This window comes from Pelodiscus sinensis, chromosome 5, assembly GCF_049634645.1.
Source record: "Pelodiscus sinensis isolate JC-2024 chromosome 5, ASM4963464v1, whole genome shotgun sequence".
NCBI lineage: Eukaryota > Metazoa > Chordata > Testudines > Trionychidae > Pelodiscus > Pelodiscus sinensis.
Window position 1 is genome coordinate 87,534,421 of NC_134715.1, and position 25,333 is coordinate 87,559,753.

The following is a 25,333-nucleotide window of genomic DNA, read 5'->3' on the forward strand; positions in this document are numbered from 1 at the left end:
CTTTATCAGAAAGAGGCAACAAGGGGGGAGGACAGTAGGGGGGGTGCTTCAAAGCAGCAGGTCCCCAGCTGACCCTGGGCTCCATGTGGTGCTGCCATTTTGAAACGCTACAGGGAGCATGGGGCCAGCAAGGGACTGTGGCTGTTGCTACACTTCAAAGGCAGAACTTCAAAGGCATCAACTAATTGAATAGTGCATCTAGTATTTGATTAGCCAAATAATCAAAATTTTACATCCCTATTTTCCATGATAGGGATTTTTCAATAGGTGTTAGACAGAACCATGAATAATAGTATGGCTGTATGATCTTGGGAATTAGGGAGCTCTGCAATTATGTCTTTCGATTGGGACTGCCAGGGTTAGGAAGGAATAGGAAGTGGGACCAGGTTCCTAGAGGTTTCATGAAGAAGACCTTCATCCAGCAGCATACCTTGAAAAAGCTGATATAGCACCTAACAAGCAAATAGCGTTGTCCATGAGAAATACAACAAAATCGGTTTTATTGTCTTCCACATTCTAAAGTGGCTGGCTAGAGATAAGTCATGGCAGAGTTGGAAAATCATGATACAAAATGGACTTTGAGACAAACAGTCTGAACAAGAAAATCCTGTTTTTAATACAGGATATTAGAGTGATGTTGGCACCAAGCAGTATCCACTTTGCTGTGAATATGTCGAAGATCTCACAAGAGCTGGAGATCATTGTTCACTCACACATTATCAAAATGGCTGAACTTCAAGATAATGGAGGATTCTGATGGTTTTTCTCTGATGTCAAGATACTCCCTTTTGCGGAAGAGTTTTTGGGCTTGTCATTGCAGCACCCAGGCCGGTAGTGTAGAGTAAACTGAAAAAGGGGAGATAAATAGGGACCACTGAATTGCATGTTAAAGGCTTTCATGGAATTCAGGTAGTCCAAGTGCTTATGATCAATGAACACTTAAACAGAGAAGCACATGCCTCCCCAACAGTGTTGCCACTCTTCAAAAGCAGCCTTCATGTCCAGCAACTCTTTGTCATAGATCTCATACTTTTGTATCTAATTTCTCTTTCTCTAAATATATATATAATTTTCCTGCGGGACAACAGAGTGACAGGGCTGGGTGGAGGGGAAGAAGTGAGGAACCCACTGTTTCCCTTCCACCTCCCCGGCTGGGGGAACAGCAGCACACTGATGCACTTCTTGGAGGCTTTCTCTGCTGCTCCCATTGGAGCGGTGGGGAAAGGCTCCAGTGCCTGAGAGCGGATCGCGACGTAAAAATAAGCAAGTGCCCTTCCCAACCCCTCACACCCAGACACTACACACCCAGCACATCACGCCCCCACACCCCCACTGAGATCCTGCTCCCCCAGCTTGCTCCTGTACCCTCCCCCTTGGCCAGACACCCTACTCTCCGCCTGCTCTTGCACCCATAAAGTTGAAGCTCCAGCACTGGCTTCCCGCGGGGGTGGAGGGGAGAAGCCCCAGTCTTCCCCGCCGGATCCAGCTTGCCAACTCTGTGAGCTGCCGTTTTCCTTAATCCTCCCCTGGCTGGGGGAACAACAGTGCATGGATGCACTTCCTGGAAGCTTTCCCTATTGCTCCCATTGGAGCAGTGGGGAAAGCCTTCAGTGGTAAGGACGTTAAAATGCTATTATTTGGCTAATCATATTAGTCGATAAGCACTGCTATGCAGCGCCGCAGCGAGGGTAGCTCCAGGAGCCGACTCCAGCCGGGGAACGAGCAGTCCTGGCTCGTGCCAGTTCTGGAGACACGCGTGCTGTGGCTCTGCATTTTAAATGTAACAACAGCCACTGGGCTCTTACTACGTTTAAAATAGAGAGGTGCAATGATCAGCGTTAGCTGGGACTGCTTGGTCCCAGCTCACGCTGAGTCCAGCGGCCCCCATTTGCAATGGACAGCCCTGTCTGGTGCCGAACCAGCCCCTGTTTTCAGCAGCCAGGGCTTGCCATGGACAGGGGGTTGCTGCCTGAGCAGGTCCTGCCCATGGCCAGCTCTGGCTGCTGAGAACAGGAGCTGCTTGGTGGCATCAGCCCCTGTCTGTGGGGGGGCCCAGCTCCCCACTGGGAGTCCTGGGGACAGGGGCAGCTTCACAATAGTGCACCCTTCCCCCCTGTGGCCTCTGATAGAGGCAGCAGTGGAGGGCAGGCAGTATCCCAGATACAGCCAGCTTTTAAGCTGACTCCGCCCCAGCATCAACTCCTGTCCCCCGCTGCACTGCCACTGAGAGGCAGCAAGGGGTGGGGGCACTGCAGAGAACATGGGGCAAGTGGGTACTGCTTGAATCCCCGCTCACCCCATGCTCCTTGTGGCACTTCTGCTTTTGAAATGTACAAGAGCCCCAGAGGGCTCATGCCGTTTCCCCATTGTGCCTCTGCCTCCCCTTTCCTCTGTGGGGGGGAGCCTTAAGATGGTTCCCCTCAGCACTGGTTCCTGCTCCCTCCCTTGCTGCTTGTCTCTAATACAGGCAGCAAGGGGGAGGGAAGGGACTAGTTGAGATGCTACTCCACTATCCGATAGCAGATGCTTATTGGATAGTAGATTAGTCGCTAACATCCCTATCCGATGTTTGGGAGCAGCACACAGTGCAAAACCAAGTAAGTGCCCCCCATTCTCTCATGCCCAGACTCTGCACCCCCAGTGTTTCACATATCCCCCACCCCACACTGAAACCCCGGACCTCCAATCTGCTCCTTCAGCCTCCCCCCTGGACAGACACCCTACCCTTAGCCTGTGTCTGCACCATCCATCCTGGCCAGACTCTGCACCCTCACCTGCACCCCATCTCCCAGCCAGCTCCTGCACCCCCATCTCTATTCTTCTCACTGGCAAAGATGAAAGGGGGTGGCTGCATGGCTCCCACCATCTTGGAGCACCAGGGAGGGAGGGAGCCACATGGCACCCTCCTCCTGGGCTCCCGAAGCACACAGAGGGTGGGCACTGGGGGACAGCAACACTCCACCCCTAGAAGGCCTACAACAGGTTCTATGGGTGGCGTGTGGGCAGGGCCATACCGCTTCCCCGTCTCACTCTGCTGACACTGATGACATGATGATGTCATTCTGTCATCCAGCAAGAAAAGCTTTTTTATATATAAAGAGAGAGATTAATCATTATGTCAATTATCAATAATATTAAGTTGTATATTTTCAGTCATGCAAATGGGCATTCTTATACAGCTCTCTGTTGACCACTTGCTCTGAATTTTAATGTAGTTTGGCTCTTTGGTTTGAAAAGGTTGCTGACCCGTGCCCCAGAGAGAGGGGGGTTGGTGAGCGTAGCGAAGAGGAGGTGCAGTCCCCTAGTTCCTGTATAAAAGAAATATTAGACTCTCTCAACTCTAATACAAATATATTCTGACATCTTGTGGCAAGTCACTTAATGGACAATGATAAGAATATACATGAAAATTTAAGTCTAATTTAATTACTGACTTCACAGAGACAGACAGACATTGTCAGGACCCTCAGCTAGGGGAGGGGAGTAGTGTTCCCTGTAAGCTGTGCGGCCACTCAGGAGAGGTTCAGATACCTCCTAGCTGATTAGCAGGGCACACACAGCTAGGTTTTTTGTTTTCACTAGTGGTGCACATTGGCACATGACATACCTCAATGCAAATAAAAATGTATTCCACATGTGCAGATATTTCTGGTCCTATGGATGAAAAAAAAATGAACTGGGACTTTTCAGCATGGAAAAGAAATGGCTAGAAGGTGGAGGGATATGTTAGAGGTCTAAACAATCATCAATGGTGAGGAAAAATTGAATAAGAAATTATTATTTACTCCTTCACTAATACAACACAAGAAACTCACCCAATGAAATTTATAGGCACATTTCAAACATAATACATTTCTTCATGGTCAACCCATGGAACTTGCTGCCAGTGGATGGTGGGGAAAGGGCTCTGATGGCAGAGAGCCTCACAGGCGGCACTGTGCTGATGGACCAGTAAGGGAAGCAGCCCGCTCTGTGTGCTGAATCTTCATCCCACCACCAGCCTTGCACACCCACCCCGATTGTCAGCCTGTGCTGACTGCTGGTGGGCTGGTGACTGGCGAGCAGGGAGCCGACGAGCAGCAGGACCCACCAGTATTGGTGGGGTGAAGACAGAAACTAGGGGACAATCTGCCCATTTAAGAAGAGTCAGGACACTTGCAGGAGGTCTGACATATGGGACTGTTCCTTTAAAATGGGACATCTGGTCACCCTATGACCAGGTGACTATTGGTGTCCAGCAAAATGGTGAGAACGGGCTGTAAGCCTGGGACAGTCTGCAATACCATAAGGCAGAAGCAGCTGAACTGGTTTGCTACTCTTGCTGTGAGATTAAGTAATTGTTCCTTGGCGTCATCTGATCCAGTCCTTGCTTATGCATTGATTGCTGCACTATGCCAAAGGATAAATCATCACAGATTCTGGCCAAGGGATGAGTCATTGCAGGCTCCAGCTGAGGGCTTACCTTATAATACAAGGACCTTCTTGTCATTGCCATTTTCATTTGCTAATGCTGAAGCTGATTTTGTCAGGTTATACCTCTTTGGCATGCACAGAATATGATCGATGGCAATTTGGCATGGTTACAGCCACATCCCATAGATTTACAAGACCACTTGATTAACTTTATCTGGAGGAGCAAGCGTGACTGTACCGGTCCACTTTCACTTCTATTACAGTTCTCTCTCTTGGACTGGGTTCCATAATCAGTAAATATATTAGTAGGCAACTGGGTTCCATAATCAGTAGGGCTGTCAAGCGATTAAAAAAATGTAATCATGATTAATCGCGCGATTAATCATGTGCACTGCCCCTTTGAAATGCTGCAGCAGCGTTTCAAAAGGGCAGCACTGCGGGAGCCCGGGATCAGCTGGAGTCCCCAGCTGACCCCAGCCTCCGCATGGCGCTGCCCCTTTGAAGCGCCACCCCGGCACCTCAAATGGACAGCACATTAGGAGCCAGGGATCAGCTGGACTGCCCAGCTGATCCCTGGCTCCGCATTGTGCTGCCCCTTTGAAGTGCCAGTCTGGAGCAGTGCTTCAAAGGGGCAGCACAGCATTAATGCCTGTGATTAACACGTTAAAAAGTTAACATGTTAATCCTTCCCTGCATTAATCACAGGCATTAACACCCATCCATTGATGGTCCTAATATTATGTTCTGTTCAAGGTAAGGGTCAGAGAGGCCAACAGAATTGCCAGGCCCCTGGGCAAGGGGAATGGAGGTTGCAGTTCTGCGCTCCTGGAAGGGGTAGGGCCTCAGGCTGAAGGTAAGGGGCGAAGACCATGCTGTGCTGCCTGGAATGCATTATGCAGGGTTCTGGCAGCAATTTAAAGAGCCTGGGGCTCTGACTATTGCCACTGTTACAGTATGATGGTGACAGATGGGAAATGCTGGCCTTTTTGAATTGCTGGGCTCTGGGGCAACTTCTCCCTTTGCTCCCCTATCAGCGAGCCTCGTAATGGTGCAAGAGTAAAGCAAATAGATCAGTGTCATTTCATAATACTGATACTCTCACCAATTTCTTTTGCAACCATCACTAGTTGTATAAGGATGAGGTGCCATATTTTTTCTGTTAATCAATCAACATACCTCTGTGGTGTACTTCAGCAGGGTGTTGTCTGTTGGTGAAACTTCTTGTCTCAAATGAGTACTGTATAAATGATGTCAATCAGCTGTCTCTGATTTTCAGTATATTAGAAATAAAAATGGCAATACTGGCTCAGACAAATTAACCATTTAGTCCAATATTCTGTTTTCTGACAATGGCCAATGTCAGCTACTGGTGGCTTGCAATCACCTGCAGTGTCATGGTGAAGAAGGCAAGGTTTGATTCATTCAAGGTTTGATTCATTCAACATAATGCACTAAGGCAGGCCCCAGCTAGCAGCCTAACTTCCTCCACCTTCTTGCCCCCCAGCAATTCAAGGTGCCAGCTGCTTGGCTTCATTCATACAGGACTGAATAGTGATCTGGCTATCTGGGCAATAAGGCAGCAGTCCTTATTTAAGAAAAGCTTCCATTACTTTTACTGCTATTACTAAATACTTAATGCAAACTATAGGCACCAAAATTTCACTCGGGTCGCCATTTTCTCTAAAGTTGGCCCTAGTGGTCAGTTCTACTACTCATCAAGGCTATTTCCTTTGTAGGTAGCTTGCACTCAACTGATTCACTCTGCTCGCTTATAGTTTTGTCTTGTGATACTCTTTGTGCTGAAGTTTTGTACCTCAAAGACAAAACATCACCCATTGTTAGAACATGTTCAAAAGTAGTCTCTGCATCTGGTCAAAAATTCTTTGACTACTAAGTAGTGTCATCAACGTAATATCAAAACAACTGCAGTCATCAGTGACTGTGCAGGTAACTTCTTGTGAAGTATGAACTACTGTCTGCAGCTGCTTCTTTACAGTAGATATGGCCTCAGCAATGCTCATGGGCGTGTCAGGGGGTACACCCCTGACGGGGGTTGCGGCCCCCTTCTCCTGGCCCGTGTCTCAGTCCAGGCCCATCTCTCAGGGCATACATGGTACCCCAAAGTCTCAAAAGTCCCGGCTCCTCTCTCAAAGCATATACGGTACAAGAGGCCTACCACACCCCGGTTCCCATTCGCCTCTGAGGCAGTACCTGCCAGGGTTGTGGGTGCGCTCCTGCTGCCCTGGGTCGGCGGCTGCTTTCTCTGTGTCAGGGTCAGCCATGGTCCGCGACTCCGGTCTCAGCGGCTGCAGAAACACTGGCCCAGCCTGGTCTCCTCCCTCACCCTGCAGTCTCCCTGACTGCAGAGCTCCCAGCCTCTGCTTTTATACCCAGCCTTTGCTGGGAGCATGCCCAGCAAGGTCGGAGGGGCGGGGCCTTCTCAGCCAGCTGGGCCTGGGCTACCCCCTGTCTGTCAGTGCAGGGCCTGTCCGCCCCGTCACAAGGCGCCTGGGAGCAGAGCTGCGCATGCGTCATGCACCCGCTGCCCAGGGCGCAGGTATGGCTTGAGCCGGCCCTGCTTATAGGAAACACAGATGGTGGCACAGAAACCAACTCACGTGACAAAATATTCTTGATGTCAGTCTCTTATGAACTTGCTTGTAGGCTTAATCACTCTTGAACAGATAAAATTAGTGTTGAGTATCTTTGTTGGAACAATCTAGTCCTGCTTTTTTGTCTCAGTGCCTCTGCTACCTTGGTATTATGGTATAATATCCCCTTGGCCAGCCCCATTCACATTTTTTGCATATGGTAAATTTCAATTGTAAATGAGTGATAGTAGTGCACTTTCCTCACTGACAATGTGGGTTGGGGGAGGGGAAGTGAAAAAAAGGGGCAGGAAGCTTTGCATGTGACTCAGCTGGGCTGCTGGGGGAGCTGGGAAGCGCAATGGAGCAGCAGAGCAAGGGGTGGGGGCAGCAGCAGGGGGACAGAAATTGCCTCCCTTGGTCCGGCAATATCCCTCATCCAGGACCAGTCAGGTCCCAAGAGTGCCAGGCCAGGGGAGGTCCAACCTGTGCACAAATTAATATGATTGTAGTAATCATTACAATACTATTTATCTGAGTGGAGAAGTGAAGGAGCGCATAGAGATAGTGAGAAAGTTAAAAGCAATGACTGCCAAGTTTTGGTAGCCATACAAAAGTAAAAGTCCACTACATAAGGAGTGGACCAACAGTAGTAATTTAAGGATTCTGATTATGAATACAGTGTATGTAAACTATTTAGTTTTCAGAAAATATTAACTATTCCTGGGATGAATAAAGGAAGTTGAACTCAGACAAAATTCAAGAATTTGCCCTTTAAGAATCATCTTACCCTGAATATGTGTACACACACACACACACACACACACACACACACACACACACACACACACACACACCCTTTCCACAAGAGCAAGAAAAGTGGATTTTCATGTGAAGTGAAATCTGCTACAAGTATTTTTGAATAGCTGCATTTGAAGCACGTTTTCTGCCACTATCTTATAAAAAGGGGAACAAAGTGTGCCATAAAAGCCTCCAAGAATGCCTTGAGAGAATACTGCTTCCAGAGCTCCTCTGGAACCTCAGAGATTGTGGAAGCACTTTTGTACAAGAACAGCATGGTTGGGGTTCTGTGTGTGGGGAGGGGGTGGAGGGAAGAAGAATGGGAGCATGCTAGAGGAAACACTTCTCTATGGTTTGCACCCTACTGTAAAATGCACATGTCCGCAGTGACTCAGTGCAGTAGTAATTTTAATGGAACTCATAGTAACTGAATTCTGAATTCCAACTCCACTCCCTACTTGGGAAAGCAGAATGAGGGAGTCAGTGGCAGTATGTCTCCTGGAACAGTCCTTGAACATGAAGACTGGTAACGCACAACAGATTTCTAACTAGCTTTTAGTTTCGAGCTGGAAAAACTGGAGTTATTTAAAAGAAGTTGTGTTCCTGATGAAGGAATGGTTGCCTCCCAATACTCCAGCCTGAGGTGTTCAACATGCCCATACATGCTCTTGCACATGCATAAGTGTTTAGCAAAAACCCTTGATGAAGTGAGAAGTATGACTCACTTCAATACACAATACATACAACTGTTGCTCACACAGCGGAGTAACAGAGACTAGGGATGTAAAATATTTAAGTGAATAGTCAAGTAACCTCATGAATTTTTATCGGTTAGTTGACTGTTCTATAGTCCCTGGAGGTGGGGCTGCCAGCCAATGTGCTCTGGTCTCACTCCTGAGGAGCCCTCTGCCACTCCGCGCTGCTGCTCCTGTTTTAGGGGCTGCAGCACGGGTTGCCAGGTGGAAAACTGGTCCACGAGGGGAGCCAGTTTAAAAACCAACTCCCCTTGTGGACCAGCTGCTTGTCACCCTGTGCTGCTGTCTCTGATAAACAGGCAGCAGTATGGGGTGGCAGCAGCCCCTGTCTAGGGGTGGGTGTCTGAGCTTCCGGACCTGGTGCAAGCCAGAACTGAGCTGGGCTGCCTGCCTGGCTCCTAATACACTCTAAGAGGCAGAGCTGCAGCACAGGTAGGTCCCAGACCCATCACAAGCCAGGACTTGAGCCGGGCTGCTGGCTAGTCTGCTAAAAAAATTACTGGCAAGCGGGGAGGGCAGAGAAATGCATGTAGTCTATAGCATTAACCTATAAGCTTTTGCTTATTGGTTAATCAACTACACCAGTGTTTCCCAATTTTATTTGGCCACGGAACCCTTTTAAACTTGAAAGAATTTTGTGGAACCCCTAATATGAGTCTTCCAACCTTTTTTATACCCTCCTATTAGTGGTTTCTCTCTTCTGGACCCTTAGCATGTGAGCTGTACCCTCAAAACTGATGCTGCTGCAAACAAGTGGAATTTGTAGGCTTGCCTCCCTTCCTTTTGACCCATTCTTTTGGCTGTTATACCAGGTTTTACCCTCCCCTCATCCTCAGCATAATAAAATCAGAGAGGATGACCTAGCTCTGTGTCCAAGAGCATGGGTGAATTCATAGTCATTTGCCTAGGGAGGTCATGGAGATATTGAAAAGCAGGTTAGATAGACATCTATCAGGGATGATCTAGATGGTGCTTGGTCCTGCCGTGAGGGCAGGGGACTGGAGTTGATGACCTCTTGAAGTCCCTTCCAGTTCTAGTGTTCTATGGTTCTAACCTCAAACTCCATGTTAAAAGTTCAGTGCAACCATGTTTAATGTGGTTATTGAGAAAGCATATACACCTATGGCTAAAGTATGTGGTATCTGAGCACCTTCCTCATTTTTGTTCCAAAGTCTTTGGTCTTAGAAGAAATAATTTTTAAAGGACTGTAAATGAAGACTTATACAATCATTCTAGATGTCCCTTAGTGATATCATCTGCCAATGACAACTGAAGAAGGAGAAGTTACTCACCTTGTGTAGTAACGATCGTTCTTCGAGATGTGTCCCCATGGGTGCTCCACTCTAGGTGTCGGGCTCGTCCTGGCACCGCTAGTCAGAGGCTTTTTGTAGCTGTAGTTGGCCGGGTCTCGCCTGCGCAGTAGCCGTCGCGCGCCATTCATGCCCTTTCTCTTATTGCGCGGTCCGGCCCCTCGCCAGTTCCTCTCACTGCTCAGAATCTGCAACGAGACAGAAGAGAAGACCTAGAGCGAGGAGGAGGGCGGGAAGTGGAGCACCCACGGGGATACATCTCGAAGAACGATCATTACTACACAAGGTGAGTAACTTCTCCTTCTTCTTCGAGTGGTCCCTGTGGGTGCTCCACTCTAGGTGACTATAAAGCAGTAGCCAAGGTGCGCACCAGGTCAATGATTTTCTGCAGAAGACAGAACCACAGACGCTACAGCAGAGTCTGTGGCCCAACAATATACTATAGCATAATGGTGCACAAATGAGGTACTGGAGGACCAGGTGGCTGCCCAGAAAAAGTCACTAAGAGGGACACCTCGCGTAAAGGCAGTGGAGGTGGCCACTGCCCTAGTAGAGTGAGCGATAGGCTGTGAAGTGAGTGGTCTACCTCTAAGTGAATGACATGTAGTAATGCAAGTAGTAACGAGTCTAGAAATACGTTGGCTCGAGAATGGGTTGCCTTTGGAATGCTGCGCTATCGATATGAGCAGCCTATCCATATGTCCCCATGAGTGGGTTCTCTCTATGTAAAAGGAGAGAGTTTGTCGAACATCGAGCATATGTAATAAGGCTTTGGAGGGAGAAGAGTGTGGCTTAGGATAAAATGAGGCTAGAACTAAGGGTTCGTTGATATGAAACAATGAATTGACCTTGGGTGTAAACATCGGGTGTAGTAGTAATGTTACTGTGTCCTTAGAGAAAAATGTGTAGGGAGGACTTGCCATCAATGCCCCTAGTTTGCTGACTTTGTGTGCAGAAGTGATAGCTAGTAAGAATATCACCTTCATTGTTAACATTCACAACTGTACCGATGCTAAGGGCTCAAAAGGAGGATAAATGATGGTATGTAGCACCAAGTCTAAGCTCCAAACCAGGGTGGTGGCCTGTGGGGGTGGGTGTATGTTCATCAAGCCCGTTAGGAATCTTTTCGTGGTTTGGTGAGAAAATATTGAGGAGCCATGTACTGAATCATGGAAAGCACTTATAGCCGCTAAATGAACTTTCATGGATGACATGGAGAGCCCAGATTCGTGGAGCTGGAGGATGTAGTCAAGGATCTGATGTAGAGGAGAGGTGAGAGGTTGTGTGTTATGAGTACGACACCACTGTGCAAATCTGTGCCGCTTTGCCAGGTACATTTTCCGGATAGAAGTCTTCCTGCTGCTCATCAATATCGTGTTGACCCATTCCGAACAAAGGGTCTCATCATTTTTGAGCCAGTTATCAGCCATGCTGTGAGGTAGAGTGCATCAAGCCTAGGATGCAGGAGAGTGCCTTTCTCCTGTGAAAGAAGGTCTGGGTGAAGAGGGAGTGGCCAGGGTGGGTGTATGGACATCCTGTGAAAGAATGGGTACCATGCTTGTCTTGGCCACACTGGAGCTATCAGGATGACTGTTGCTGCCTCCAGTCTTATTTTCTCGAGAGTCCTTGGAATGACAACTGTTGGGGGAAAAGCGTAAAGGAGCGATCTCCACCACGTGGTCAGAAGTGCGTCGCCTAGAGAACCCCTTCTCACGGTCGCTCTGGAACAGAACAGAAGACACTTGGCATTGTGTACCGTGGCGAACAGATCTACTGCTGGCATTCCCCACCTCTGAAAGATGCAGCGCAATATGTCCGATCTTATTTCCCACTCGTGATCTAAGGGGAACCGTCTGCTCAAAGAATCTGCAATGACATTGCTGATGCCAGGTAAGTAAGATGCTGTTATGGTGACGTTGTTCCTTATGCACTAGTTCCAAAACCGCACTGCTTCGGCACAGAGGGAGCGTGATCTTGCGCCCCCTTGTCTGTTCACATAATACTTCGCCGCCATGTTGTCTGTGAAAACCCTAACGGAGGCGTTCTGTATGCGTGGAAGAAAGTGCTTGCATGCAAGAAAGATGGCGCGTAATTCTAGGAGATTGATGTGAAAACTCCTTTCCATGGGGGACCACTTGCCCTGAATGCACTCGTTGTCCATGTGCGCGCCCCAGCCAATGAGTGAAGCATCCGTTATCAACGCGGTGGGCTGTGGATGATGAAATGGGACTCCCGATAGGAGAGTCCCTGTTTGCGTCCACCAACGCAGGGAATTCCGGACATGGGGCCGCACCGTGACCGTTTTGTGAATGCTGTGCTTTTGTGGCATATATATGCTTGCTAACCAGTGTTGAAGGTCTCTGAAGTGAAATCTGGCATGAGGGACAACAAAGGTGGTGGATGCCATGTGACCTAGGAGACAAAGGCAGGCATGGACAGATACAGTCGGAGCCTTGTCAAGGACTTTCACAAGTTCTTGTATCATGTGGAACCTGTCTAGAGGTAAGTATGCCCTTGCCGTGAGGGAGTCGAGGACTGCCCCTATGAACTTTATATTTTGTGGGGGAACGATGGTCGACTTTTGTTTGTTCACTATGAGACCGAGGGAATCGAACGTTCATCTGGTCATCGAAATCATCTGCATGGCCTCCCGATATGTTGGAGCCTTAATCAGGCAATCGTCCAGGTAAGGGAAAATGAGTATCTGTCTGCGGTGGAGATGTGTGGCGATGACTGCTAGAGTCTTTGAGAAAACTCTGGGAGCCAACGCCAGGCCAAACAGGAGGACCCTGTATTGGAAATGCTCCTTGTTTATCATGAAGCGCATCAACTGTCTGTGCGCTGGATGAATTGTGATGTGAAAATAAGCATCCTGCAAGTTGAGGGCAGCAAACCAGTCGTTGTGGTTCAAAGAGGGGATTATTGTCATAAGGGTTACCATTTTGAAACGTCGTTTTTGAAGGTAGTGATTGAGCCGGCGCAGATCAAGGATCGGTCTCTACCCCCCCGTCTTCTTTTGCGTCAGGAAGTAGCGCAAATAGAACCCTCTTCCTTTGAACTCGTCTGGGACCTTCTCTATCGCCCTGATGGCAAGAGGGTGATGGGCTTCTTGTTGCAAAAGGTCCTTGTGAGAGGGGTCCCTGAAAAGGGACGGGGTTGGTGGGGTGGTAGGAGGAATGGAAGTAAAGGGGATAGTGAAGCCTGATCTGATCACTTCCAATACCCATTTGTCAGTCATTATCTTGGCCCAGTGATCGTAATAAGGCTGAAGACAATGATGGAAAATGGGGATGGCACTGGCAGTGTTGACAATGATGACTGGTGTGGTGGTGCCCTCGACAGGAGTCAAACTTGCTGCTTCGTATGTGGTATGTTAGTCGCCCTGGATGGTTGCGGGCGTCTGCATTGTGGCCTTTGTTTGGAGCGTGCCTGATCAAAAGGCCGAGGCTGCTGCTTGTGGAATTGGTAGTCATATCTTCTCTGATATGGAAAATACCTTCTGCGTCGGAATGGTGGTACATGCCAAGTGTACATAGGGTTGTACGAGAGTCTTTCCTGGTATGTAAGACTTCGTCGGTTTTATCCACAAACAGCTTTAATTTGTCGAAGGGAAGGTCTTCAACTTTAGCTTGCATGTCCCTAAGGGCGCCCACTGCTGCTAGCCATGATGCTCTGTGCATGGAGATCACAGTAGATATTGATCTTGTCGCAGTGTCCGCGACATCCATGGCAATCTGGAGGCTTGCCCTGGAGCATGCGTAGCTCTCCTGCACTACAGCACACAATATAGCCTTGTCTGCTTCCAAAGTGTTCTAGGCGAGCTCTGCCAACTTGGCGATGTTATCAAAGCCATGATTGGAAAGCAGAGCTGCGTAGTTGGCAATGCAAAGAAGGAGTGTGGACGAAGAGTAAACTTTTCGACCGAATATGTCCAATTTTTTGGCCTCTTTTTCCACTGCTGCATTTTTCACCTGTGGATTCTTGGCTCGGTTGAGGGCTGCATCCACTATACCAGAGAGTTTGGCTGGGGGTGGGTAAAAAGAAACTCTAAACCCTTAGGGTACGTCTAAACTACATGCCTCCGTCGACGGAGGCATGTAGATTAGCCAGATCGGCAGAGGGAAATGAAGCCGCGATTAAAATAATCGCGGCTTCATTTAAATTTAAATGGCTGCCCCGCTCTGCCGATCAGCTGTTTGTCGGCAGATCGGGGCAGTCTGGACGCGACGCGCCGACAAAGAAGCCTTTCTTGATCGGCACAGGTAAACCTGGTTTCACGAGGCATACCTGTGCCGATCAAGAAAGGCTTCTTTGTCGGCGCGTCACGTCCAGACTGCCCCGATCTGCCAACAAACAGCTGATCGGCAGAGCGGGGCAGCCATTTAAATTTAAATGAAGCCGCGATTATTTTAATCGCGGCTTCATTTCCCTCTGCCGATCTGGCTAATCTACATGCCTCCGTCGACGGAGGCATGTAGTCTAGACACACCCCTAGAAGGGACAAAGTATCTCTTTTCCATTCTCTTTGATGTGGGTGTAGCCGATGCAGGGGTGTGCCAGATTTCCGTGGCTGGCTCCAGGATTGCCTCATCAATAGGGAGCGCCGCCCTAGATTGTTGTCTTGGGTGCAGGTTTTTCAGTAGCCTATATTGCTTCGTCTGCACCTCTGCCATCCGTGTCTGCACTACCCTTTTGAAAAGATCTGGGAATTCTCGTCCATCATACAGGGGTGAGGCGTCACTCTAGAAGACAGCCTCATCTGGAAAGGATGACGAGATATCGGCTGGAGAAACGCTATGCGGGTGGCCGTCGTCGTCTGAGATTTGACTGTCCTCTGGTTCAGACATCTGTGGAGGTGGAGGGGCGGTCATAGGAGCCTTCAGCAATAGGGCCGCCTGTTGGACCAAACCCACTGGAGACTGGTGTCTATCTGCGGACCTATGCCAACAGCAGGAATGGGAAGGAGAGTGAGATCTTCTGTAGCCCTGAGAAGTACAATATTTTCCCCCATAACGATATGAGTAATCCAGAGACGACCTCCTGGATGAGTAAGCACTGCCATACCCACTCCTATAAGATCTCAAAGGCGAGCGAGTGGGCGAACGAGATCTACAGGAGGGCACCCCATAATGGGGCAAGGGATGCCTATACACGTAGGTATAATGAGATCTCAAGTACCAATGTGGGGATCGGGGGCTACGCCGATAGTGAGGCTCATAGGACGGTGAACGGTACCATGGAGGAGATGGAGACAGTGCTGGGGAGAACACAGGTGATGGAGAGAGGGATATCCTTCTCGGAACCGATTTTCTTACCACCTTTGTCGGAACAGAGGAAGGCACGGGGTGAGACGCATCAGTGGAGATGTGCGTTGGCGAAGTGTGGTCCTCATCATCCAGCACTAGCATTGGAGAATGCCGTACTGATGAGGATGGGGAACCCAAGTATGCCGCCGGTGCCGCATCTGGAGTCAGGTCACAGTACTCTGGCAGCGCCGTGTTCGCCTCCCTATGAGTATGCGGTACCGGCCCTGGCATCATGGAATGTCTCCCCTTCGGCACTGGCCACTGCACCGGTGCCAACTGGTGCCAACTGGGAACCCAATTGTTGGGGTTCCCCCGATGGCTTATGGGACGCCGGCGCTGTCGGTGCCATTGATGGCTGCTGCAGTGCTGGCCTCGGTGCTGGTTCATGCGCTGCGTGCCGTCCCACGACCGGTGCCGAGGTTCGCGGCTCCGGCGCATGCGTAGATGGCCATTTCTGGAGCAAAGGCGCCGCTTTCTTGCCCGCAACTTTAATAGCACTCAAAGGCGCCGGCACTGATGAGGAGCGCACCAAAGGCTTAGGCACTTTGGAATTGGTCTGTGCCCCGGTCTTAACAGGCTGATGGGCCATTCCTGAAGTGCCCGGTTGACTTATTTTAGTCAGAGGAGCAGCGGCTAAGGAGTGTGCCAGGGAGGCTTTTTTCCTCTTCTTAGCGGTCAACTCTCCTGGTGGTGACGTTCTCCACTTGTGCTCCATGGTGGAGTCCTGCTGGGCCGCCTCAGAGGCTGAAGTGCCTTGTCGAAGAGAATTAGCTTCAGCCTCATGTCTCTATCCCTACGTGCCCTGGCAGTTAGCCTGGAACAGTGGGCACACTTGTGAGGGATATGAGACTCCCTCAGGCAACGTATACAGGCGTCGTGGCCATCAGATGCCGGCATGGGGTCTTTGCACTAGGAGCACTTTTAAAAACCTGGTGAGCCAGGCATTTTGGCTCCCAATTCAGCGGGCGTTCAAACAACTAATAACTAGAACTAAGAACAGTAACTGGTTTAACTAACAAACTCATTAACCTTAACTTTTTTTTGTAAATACAGCTAAACTACTAAGTACTAACTAACTAAAGTAAGACACTAAGAAAACTTAAAGAACTTTTAACTTTGTTTGTAGAAAGGCGTATTTTCTGAGGAGAGACAATGGAGCTCCGCCAGTAACCGAGGATGGTTGAGAGGAACTGGAGAGGGGCCGAACCGCGCAACGAAAGAGAGGGCACAAACGGTGCGCTACGGCTATGGCTACTGCGCAGGAGTGGCACAGCCAACTACAGCTATGAAAAGCCTCCAACCAGCGGCGCCGGAACGAGCCTGACACCTAGAGTGGAGCACCCACGGGGACCACTCGAAGAAGAACTGTTCTTTGTAGTTAAAATTTGTAAGATACAGCTCCTCCAATATACATGTTGGACATACAAAGAAGAATAGTTAAAAGTTCTCAGATATATTCTTTTGAACATTCACTGTTCATTAGCCTGAATAAGAATTACCTTTTTATTCAATATGTATGAGTAAGTTTCTGCAACAGAATTTTAAAGTTTCAATTTTATCTTGGGAGTTATCATCCATCTACATTCTGAGTACAGTGTAAAATAAAATGTTATGTTTAGAGTAAACGAAATAAGAACACTGGGAAAAAAGCTGTTCAGTGTCAAGATGATAATGACTTATAGACATGTCTGAAGGGTCCAAATGATTACCGGTGTTGTAATATATAAGGAAACCTGTATAAGACATCACCCTTACAAGGCAATCTCATCTTATAAACACCCCAGAGTTTTCAAGTGTATTAAATACAGTTCTGTCCCACATTTTCGTAATGAAGTTGATTTGAGTTTGAAATGTCGCATTTACATATATGCTGACAAAGAAAATTCCCAATGAATTACATTTAAAAACCTCCACTTCTGTTCCTCATGAGAAATTTGCCTACAAAAAAGGAAGAGTAAATATAAAGTATACTCCATGTATTAATAGTAAAAATATTCTGGAATATGTACACCACCATACCTGGCAGCTAAATTGACTTCATATGTTTTAATTAATTACCTGTACTGTATCTAATAAAAGCTATGCTACTGAATGAAGAGAGAAATACATTACATTGATGCTGACAATTGTTAGAAATTATAACCTAGGAGAGAAGGTGTCTAAAAGTCTGTCAGAATTCTCCACTAAACAGTGAACAATACTGTACGCAGAAAGTAAACAAATATATATTCCAAAAGGCTACATCTAAATTTGTAGAAAAATGTATGATGTAGTATTTGAGAAATAGCATGTGATATTACAGATTACAAACCTTACCTTTGTAGTCTAACACTGAGAAATCAGTAAATGACATAGACTTATATTCAATTATCTTTTTCCTATGGAAACAGCTTATATAGTACAAAAGCAACCAAGCACCATCTAGTGGCAACATCTCATAATATTATTTCAGTCTATACTTTGAATTTAAGGCAGTGGTTCTCAAACTTTTTGGCCTGCGGCCCATCCCACTCAACATAAACCTTTCTGTGGACCACCAGTAAAATACAATATTACTTTACGTCCAAAACAAAAAGTTTCAACGTTGTCTTTATTCAAGAGCGGGGAACCTTTTTTGGGTCGGGAGCCACCGAGGTTCAGGGATTCCCACAGTCTACATTAACTATTCTGGGGTCAGTAAATTTTGAGAGCCTTCCCAGGCCCTGGGATGGGGCCAAAAATGAGAGGTTCATTGTGCAGGAGGGGGCTGCCAGAGAGTGGGATACAGATGAGGGTATGAGGCCTGGCCAGAAGGGAGAGTGCAGGAGCGGGCTGGAGGTGGGGTGTCTTGGTGGGGTGGGGTGGGGATGGTGGTGGTGTCTGTGAGGGTGATGGGGGTGCAGGGTCTGAGCATGAGGAGGTGGGGGGCACTTACCTGGCTCCATGCTCCCGACTGCTCTCAGGCACCGCATTCCAAGCACCACCTCCTGTTCCCTTTTGGTCATGATTCCTATCCAATGGGAGCAGTGGCAAAAGCCTCCAGGTGAGTGGTTTCCTCGCTGCCATTCTCCCAGCCAGGCGATGGGGCAGTGGCTTGTGCAGAGCTGCTTGCTCCCCCCGTGAGCTGGATCTGTCCCGCAAGGCTTAGGGCTCCTCCCTCTAGCAGGAAGCCAGCACTGGTGCTGTAAGTTAATCATATTACCACTCTTACCTGTTAGCAAAGAATAAGGAACTACGAGCCATATTTTTAAAGGTATTTAGACTCCTAAAGATGCAGCTTGGTGTTTTTGTTGGTACGTGGTGACTGATGGTTGCTGTGTCAACTCCTCAATTGCAAAGCCAACACCTGGTCTGTACATTTCACGAGGAGTAACGGTAGTTTGAACTAGGAAGCCTAGTTCGAACTACCTAGTTCGTGCCCCGTGTAGCTGCGCTGCACGGGGTTCGAACCAGCAGGGTTTTAAAAATGGCGGCTCCCCGCTTATGCAAATGAAGCCCGGGAAATTCAAATCCCGGGCTTCATTTGCAAGTGCGGTATGCCTACATTACCCTCCTAGTTCGAACTAGGAGGGTAGTGTAGACATACCCTCAGACTCAAGGGCCAAAAGGGTTTTTAGACTGCCTTGAGGACCAGTACCTGCCAAATATATAGAAAACCTGTATGCCCCAGCGGGAATGAAATTAATACCTTTACAGCTCAGAACAGGTTTACTATGGGGACTCAGGTAAGAGAAGCAGACTGACTGCATGCCAGACTGAGTGGACTCTATGCAGTGCTCCATCTGGCCAGAGGAAATGCTTTCATATTAACATACCAGCTCACAGGAACCTAACACCCATTCAAAAATCTGGTCCTATCTCACTTTTAGAATGCAAGGCAACGAATCAGTGAGGTAGAAGTCTCTGCTCGCTAATCAAGTTAATTAGCCTAGACATGGAGAAGATACAAACACAGTAGGTCCTCTCTGGACCCACTCAGTGGGAATTCAAGTGTGTGGCTAGGATGGGAGGGTGGGTGGAAGCTGGGGGATAGACATTTTCTGTATTGTCACTCCCACCCAGGCCTATGGAGACTCCAGGCTGCTGAAGCTGCCTTGAGGCGAAGAGGAGGGGGGAGCAGCCAGCAAAAGACTTGCTAGCAGCACGACTAATGAAGATAGGGATGTTAAAGATTAACCCGTTAACAAAGTAGGACCTGGAGCAACTCCCTGCACTCTGGGCAGGACTACTCCTGCCCTGTGGGGCCCACCAGCACAGTCCCTGTCTGTGGCAGACCAGCTAGACCCCTCCATCCCCCTCCCACCGCAGGTTACAAGCTGGTTCCCCAGGACTGGAGTGGCAGTTCCTGCTGGCAGCATAGCCAGGAGGTGACTTCACTGTTGGCTCTGCAGTATAAAGCTTAAATAAGCTTATACTGCAGAGTCCGCAGCGTGTGTAACCACTATGATTTTTAAGCGGTTATATGGTTACATTCTTAAACACATTTTTATATCCCTAAATGGAGCTGTTCTGCATTGGAGCCTTGGGTAGCCCAGATGGCTGTGAAGACACAAGGCCCCTAAGGATATCTTGGAGGATACAGTGGTTTGGGAGGACAATGCCTAGCTGTTTCATAGGTGTTAAGAGAATCTCTCTCCACTGATGGAATTCCAACTAGTGAACTTCATAGAATGACCCATTCTGGTCCCTCATTTTTAATTCATTATTTCTACATTGGAGACAATCTGTTCCATGGAGAAACCTCTCACCTGTCTGCCACTAGGCTACAACTCTCTAAAGAAGAGACAATGACAGATGTGTGTCTTTCAGTGGGGAAACCTTGTTGGAGACGTGCAAGGGCCCTGGCTCCAAGAGTGACACAAGGAGGAAGCTTGATGTGCCTGCTAACATCTGAAGACTTCCACATTATGTGACTCTCTCTCCAAAAGGGAAGAACTTGAGTGTGCAACCTGGCTGGAGGGCTGAGTCATTAAAAAGGACAGCAGAGCTATAATGGGAAAGGGGGAGGCCTGGGAAGAAGAAAACCTGCCATACCTTAGCCTGATCACTACATGGCATTTCCAGTGACTGTTCCTTTTCACAGTCACACTGCTAATAACAGTATCCTTGCCTGCCTTCCTTCAGTGCCCTAGCCTCTCTCATCTGTGTGCTATTTGTACTGAATACCTAACAGTCAGTAAAGGACCTGATCCAACCCCCATTGTAGTCAATAGGTCTCCCTATCAGTGATGCTAATGATGAAGGGTGGGGAAAGGTCAGGCACATGCCCACCCCATGTACCGCAAGTTTTTTGCATTTGCTCAAAGTATCACAGGCTGCAGAACAGAGGTAGATGAAGGGAGGACATGGCAGTGATTCCATACTAAGATCAGTTCATCTCTGGTGTATTATTAGTCTGGAGCATCAGTCTACCTATGTGGTCCACACATTTTACTTTGCCACGCCTCTGTAAAGACGGAAGGGTAGCTAAGCCAAATTTTAGAGAATGGCATTTTGACTTGTCACACAGAGTCACAATACCAATCCCATTTCCTCTGGCTGCCTTGCTGGGCTACATAGAGACTCTACTTGAAACTTAGGTTATCTGTTCCTATATGGCAGCATGTGAGTGAATCTACTGATAACTCAACTCCTAGCAGCACCGACTCATGCACTGTGTGTGTAAGAGGGGCGAATACGACTATACAACCATTGCATAGAGATTCCAGAATGGTCATTTAATCCTTTTTCCATTAGGCTGTAAGGATCCTGGGACAAAGAGCAGGGACTGTGTTCTGTCTCTGTATAGTACCTAGTACAATAGAGTTCTATGCACTACAGTAATCAATGATGAGCACTAGATTAATTTTAATAAAATAAACCAGCTAAATGCTGCATTCTTCTCTACAGTTAGGTGTGATAATTGTAGCAAAGTTCTTTCCTGGAACTTTTCCTGCTTTCAAGTTTGTGAAATGCTCAAAGAAATTGGAATAGTTTTACAATAGACAAAAGTTTTTTTTTTTTTTTGAAAGCTAATGCTTTCACTATTTGAATGACTGAAAATGTAAGGAAAATTCACATTACTTTTAAAAAGTCTGATCTGTATTGGTTGGTTGTAACTGGCACAAAATACATTGTTGCAGGGTGAGCTTACCTTTTTCCCTCTGGGGTGGGTGTTGGGCCTATGGGGCCCCTCAAATGGTGCTCAAACCCACATGTGTACCAGTTTGGGGAGGCAAGTGCTATGCCTCCCCTCCCGACTATACCCGTAACTTGGCTGGGACATCTCAGACCAGGACCAAACCATGTCTGTCCCAAGCCATATGGTCTGGTGGCCTGAGTCTCTAACAATGCCCTCCTCCTGCCAGGTAGTGTAGCCCAGCACCCAGAGCTACTGGCAACACCCTCCTCCCACAGGGAAGTGTGGTCCAGAAGCCAGAGCCAATAATAATGGGTGTAACTCCCCATATGGGGTTGGTGAGAATGGGGTAGGAGGATTGTGACAGGGTACGGTTACAGAAGACCCCTTGTTAGTGCTTCCCAGAGTGCTGACAAAGCCACTGACACTTGCCTCTTTGCTCCCTGGGGCGTTTCACCATCTTTGTCCTGCTGGGCCAATCATCTGGTCTCCTCCAGCCAAGTCACAGATCAGAGATCACCACCCACTCCCCCTCTCCTCCGAGGAGCAAGAGAGACACTGAAACTCATCAGATCTGAGGAAAATGCAGTTTGAGGCCCATTCTCCCAGGAAATGACTCCACAAATGGGATCAGAACCTCAAATAAATTATTCAGGGAAGAACCCTTTAACAATGAAAGGGGGATGTACGCACTGTTTACTCCTCCAGGTAAAAGTTATTTACACTGGGCTTGATAGTAAATAAGTGATTTTATTAAGTACAGGCAGTAGGTGTTAAGTGGTTACAAGTGAAAACAGGCAGAGCAAAGTAGATTACAAATTTAAAACAACAGAAAACACATGGCTAATTCTAACACTAAAATCTCGGTACAAACTTACCCCAAAACTATCCTTATTTCAGCTAAACCTTGAAGCCAGGGAAGGTCTCTGGTTCGTTCTCTTGGGAGTGACCTGCTAAACAAAGACAAAGACAAAGAGACTGAAAACTTTGCACCCCAAGTAGCCTTCTTTTTAGGATGGGAATTCTTTGTCTGTACATTCCACCCCCCAAAATTACCTGGTTTGACTCTACCAATTTGGAGGGTGTCACATGACTTCCTAAGACTAACCACTGCTCAGGACAAAGGAGGCTTTTTACAAGTGCTCACCCAGACATTGAGGGAAACACCCCTAATGGTTTTCATTTGCACATTTAAAACCATAAGCCATATCTCTAACTTAACATCTAAGAGTGATTCATACACCAAAATAAGATATACAGATCCAGCAGCTTGTGGCATTCAAATTGAAAGGTTACATGAGGTATTTTGTCCAAAGCATCAAGTTATGCATATTGGTATCCATAAGTCAATTTCATAAAGTGGGGGGAGATGAGGAAAACCATCACAAGGACCCAGGCCCACCTTCTCCACCGAGTGTCACTTCAGGCCCCATCAGCACTGGAGTGGTCCACCATTAGCTCAGCAGGGAATTCCACCAAAGAACATCAAGCTCCCCACCGTGGGCTTCTTCCTACCCAACTCTCCAGCATAGTCTTCTCCAGCTCTTCCTGCCAGTCTGGGGGCTTTTGCTGTGGTTCCCTGCTGACTGGCAACAGCATCTGGGTGCACCTGTGGTTCCTCTTCAAGAGCTCCTGCAGCACTTCCTTCCTCAGACAGCCCAGAGTGAGATGCTACACAGGCCTTTATACCTGGTCTCCAGCTGGAGGATGCCCAACAGGGCTGTGAGGGTGGGGCCACCTCAGTCAGATGGACAGGGTTAACCCTCACAACCCCAATGTGGGGTTGGTACATCCCATCACAGACATATCGAATTGGTGCAAATTTGTATTGGTATTCTGCTACATGAGGTCAAGAGTTCTCAGAAACCATTCTGATTCATTTTCTCAAAGGAAGCAACTGCATTTTTGCATGGTGCCTTTGAACTTCAATCATGCTGTTCTGAGAGAACAACGCTCAGGGTATGGGCGTAGGACATTCTAAAGTCTGTGCTTGGTACACACACACACACTAACAGCGACTGAGCTAGTATTATCATTTGTATGGAATCTCCAAGGGATTGTTCTGGGAATAATGTATGTTTACCTTCATGCATTCACCTTCACCCACTTTCCACTGTTTCTCTTGTATGTACCAATCCTTCAGAAGTGTTCTGCTAGTGACTGGGGTGTGAGACACAATAAACAGAAGACATGCTTTCATTTGCTCACCTTAGAGAGACAGAAATTAGGTCTTATATTGGTACATACTAGAGAAACACCTAGGCAAGACATTTTATAATCTGCAAACATAAGAAAAAGAATGAAAGGAATTAGTTCTAGCTCAACAAGAGAATATAAAAATTAGATGCACTTGATAATTTCCTATTCCTTTATGTGATGACTTCTTTCAAGTTTGACTTGCTTCATGCCAAATAGAAATCAAATTCACTAGTGTTTTAAAAAATAATCAGTAATTAATTTCTCTCCCATTCTGACTATCTGTTGTTGATCATGTGATTAACCTTAGAGTGAAAGAGGACCTTTTCAAACATCTGGGGAGAAGCTGAAGGAATTAGATTATAAGAACTATATAGTGTATGTCCTAGAATTAATTATAAAAAAAACCCTGTCCTCTTCCAAGATATAAAGGCTGAATGGAAACTTTAATCAGAAACCCAATTTAATGCGACAGATAGCAGAAAGTTGGTCTAAGAAGTTAATATTTGCCACACTGCTTATGTCTAATGGAAATTTTTTTTACATTATATTCATATCATACCCATGAAAAGGTAATGTGAGATTATCATCATAGAATATGATTCAACTGAAGAGCTTCCCAGGTAAATTAAAAACATTTAAACCCAAACTCCTGAATCTCTAGATCTGAGATCTGACAACCTGTATTTTGTAAATTAAAATATGAAATATAAATTATTGAAAACTGATTTACAGATTGAATTTGTTTTCAAGTTCTAGCTTTAACAATACAGAGTATATTAAGAGGCTTAGTTTTTAGATCCAGATAACTCTGAATAATAAAAGTGGTTTGGCTAGAAAGCCACCATACTTATTTTCTGAAGACTGTTACCAAATATAGTCTATGGACAACTTTTAAATAAGATTTAACTATTTAGTAATCTAATTGTAACAGCAGTTTCTATTACCAGTTTGGCTTTTGGTGGTTGTTGGCAGGTAAGACAAAAGAAAAAGGTCTTGCCTTTCTTCACTATTATCTTAGGGGATGTCTACACTACAGCGTTATTTCGAAATAAGCTATTTCGAAATAGTTAATTTGAAGTAGCTTATTTTGAAATAATGCATCTACACACAAAAATATGTTTTGAAATAGCATTTTTGCTATTTCAAAATAGCGCGTCCACACTGAGTGGATGCTGAATCGCATTTAAGGCCGGATGGAACCAGGTCCAGCAGGGCATCAGGTCAGGATTTACTTTGTGTGATTGCTGCCTGAGGCTATCTGAGGCCTGTACTTAAAGAGACCCCCCCCTGGACAGCCGGTTCTCAGGTTTCCCTGCTTGCTTGCCTACCTAGATGAGGGACAGCAAAGCATTTTGTCTCTGCGTGCTCTGGTTGCCCTCTCTTGGAACACCACAGCACTCTGCAACATGGAGCTGGAGCTGCTCTTGGGCACTCTGGTGCTTCTCTTGGACGCGTTGCTGTGAGCCTGGCTGCACTTTCTTCAGGCTGCCATCTGGGAGGTCCATCGGGGGGCTGTCAGTATCCAGGAGGCCCTGCAGGACAGCTTCCACTCTGAGGATCACTAACAGTGTCCTTGGTCTGCCCCACTGGGGGCTTGTGCCTCATTCCTCTCTCTCGTCCTTCCACTTACCTCCCCCCAGCTCCCCTTCCTGATGTAAGCTAAAATACACTTTTTTTCATAAACACAAACTCTCTTTATTGAACAAAACTGGTGGGGGGGGGGAATGAAACTCTGGTGAGACTGAGGAAAGGAGGCGAGAGAGGGGAGGAGAGAGGGTAGGAGAGGGGAGGGGAAAATATGGGAGGAGGGAGCTGGAAGGGGGAAGCAAGAGGAAGAAGGGGGAGGGGAAGCTCAGGGCTCAGG

General features: G+C 47.3%; 1 long non-coding RNA gene across 1 annotated transcript; it reads right to left on the reverse strand.

Moving 5' to 3' along the window:
* Positions 1-277: 277 nt before the first annotated feature.
* On the reverse strand, positions 278-10,439 carry LOC142829462 (uncharacterized). Its single transcript, XR_012903880.1, has 3 exons — positions 9,850-10,439; positions 6,625-7,088; positions 278-846 (listed from the first exon to the last, which is right to left on the reverse strand). It is a non-coding gene; the product is annotated as an uncharacterized LOC142829462 (long non-coding RNA).
* Positions 10,440-25,333: the final 14,894 nt, after the last annotated feature.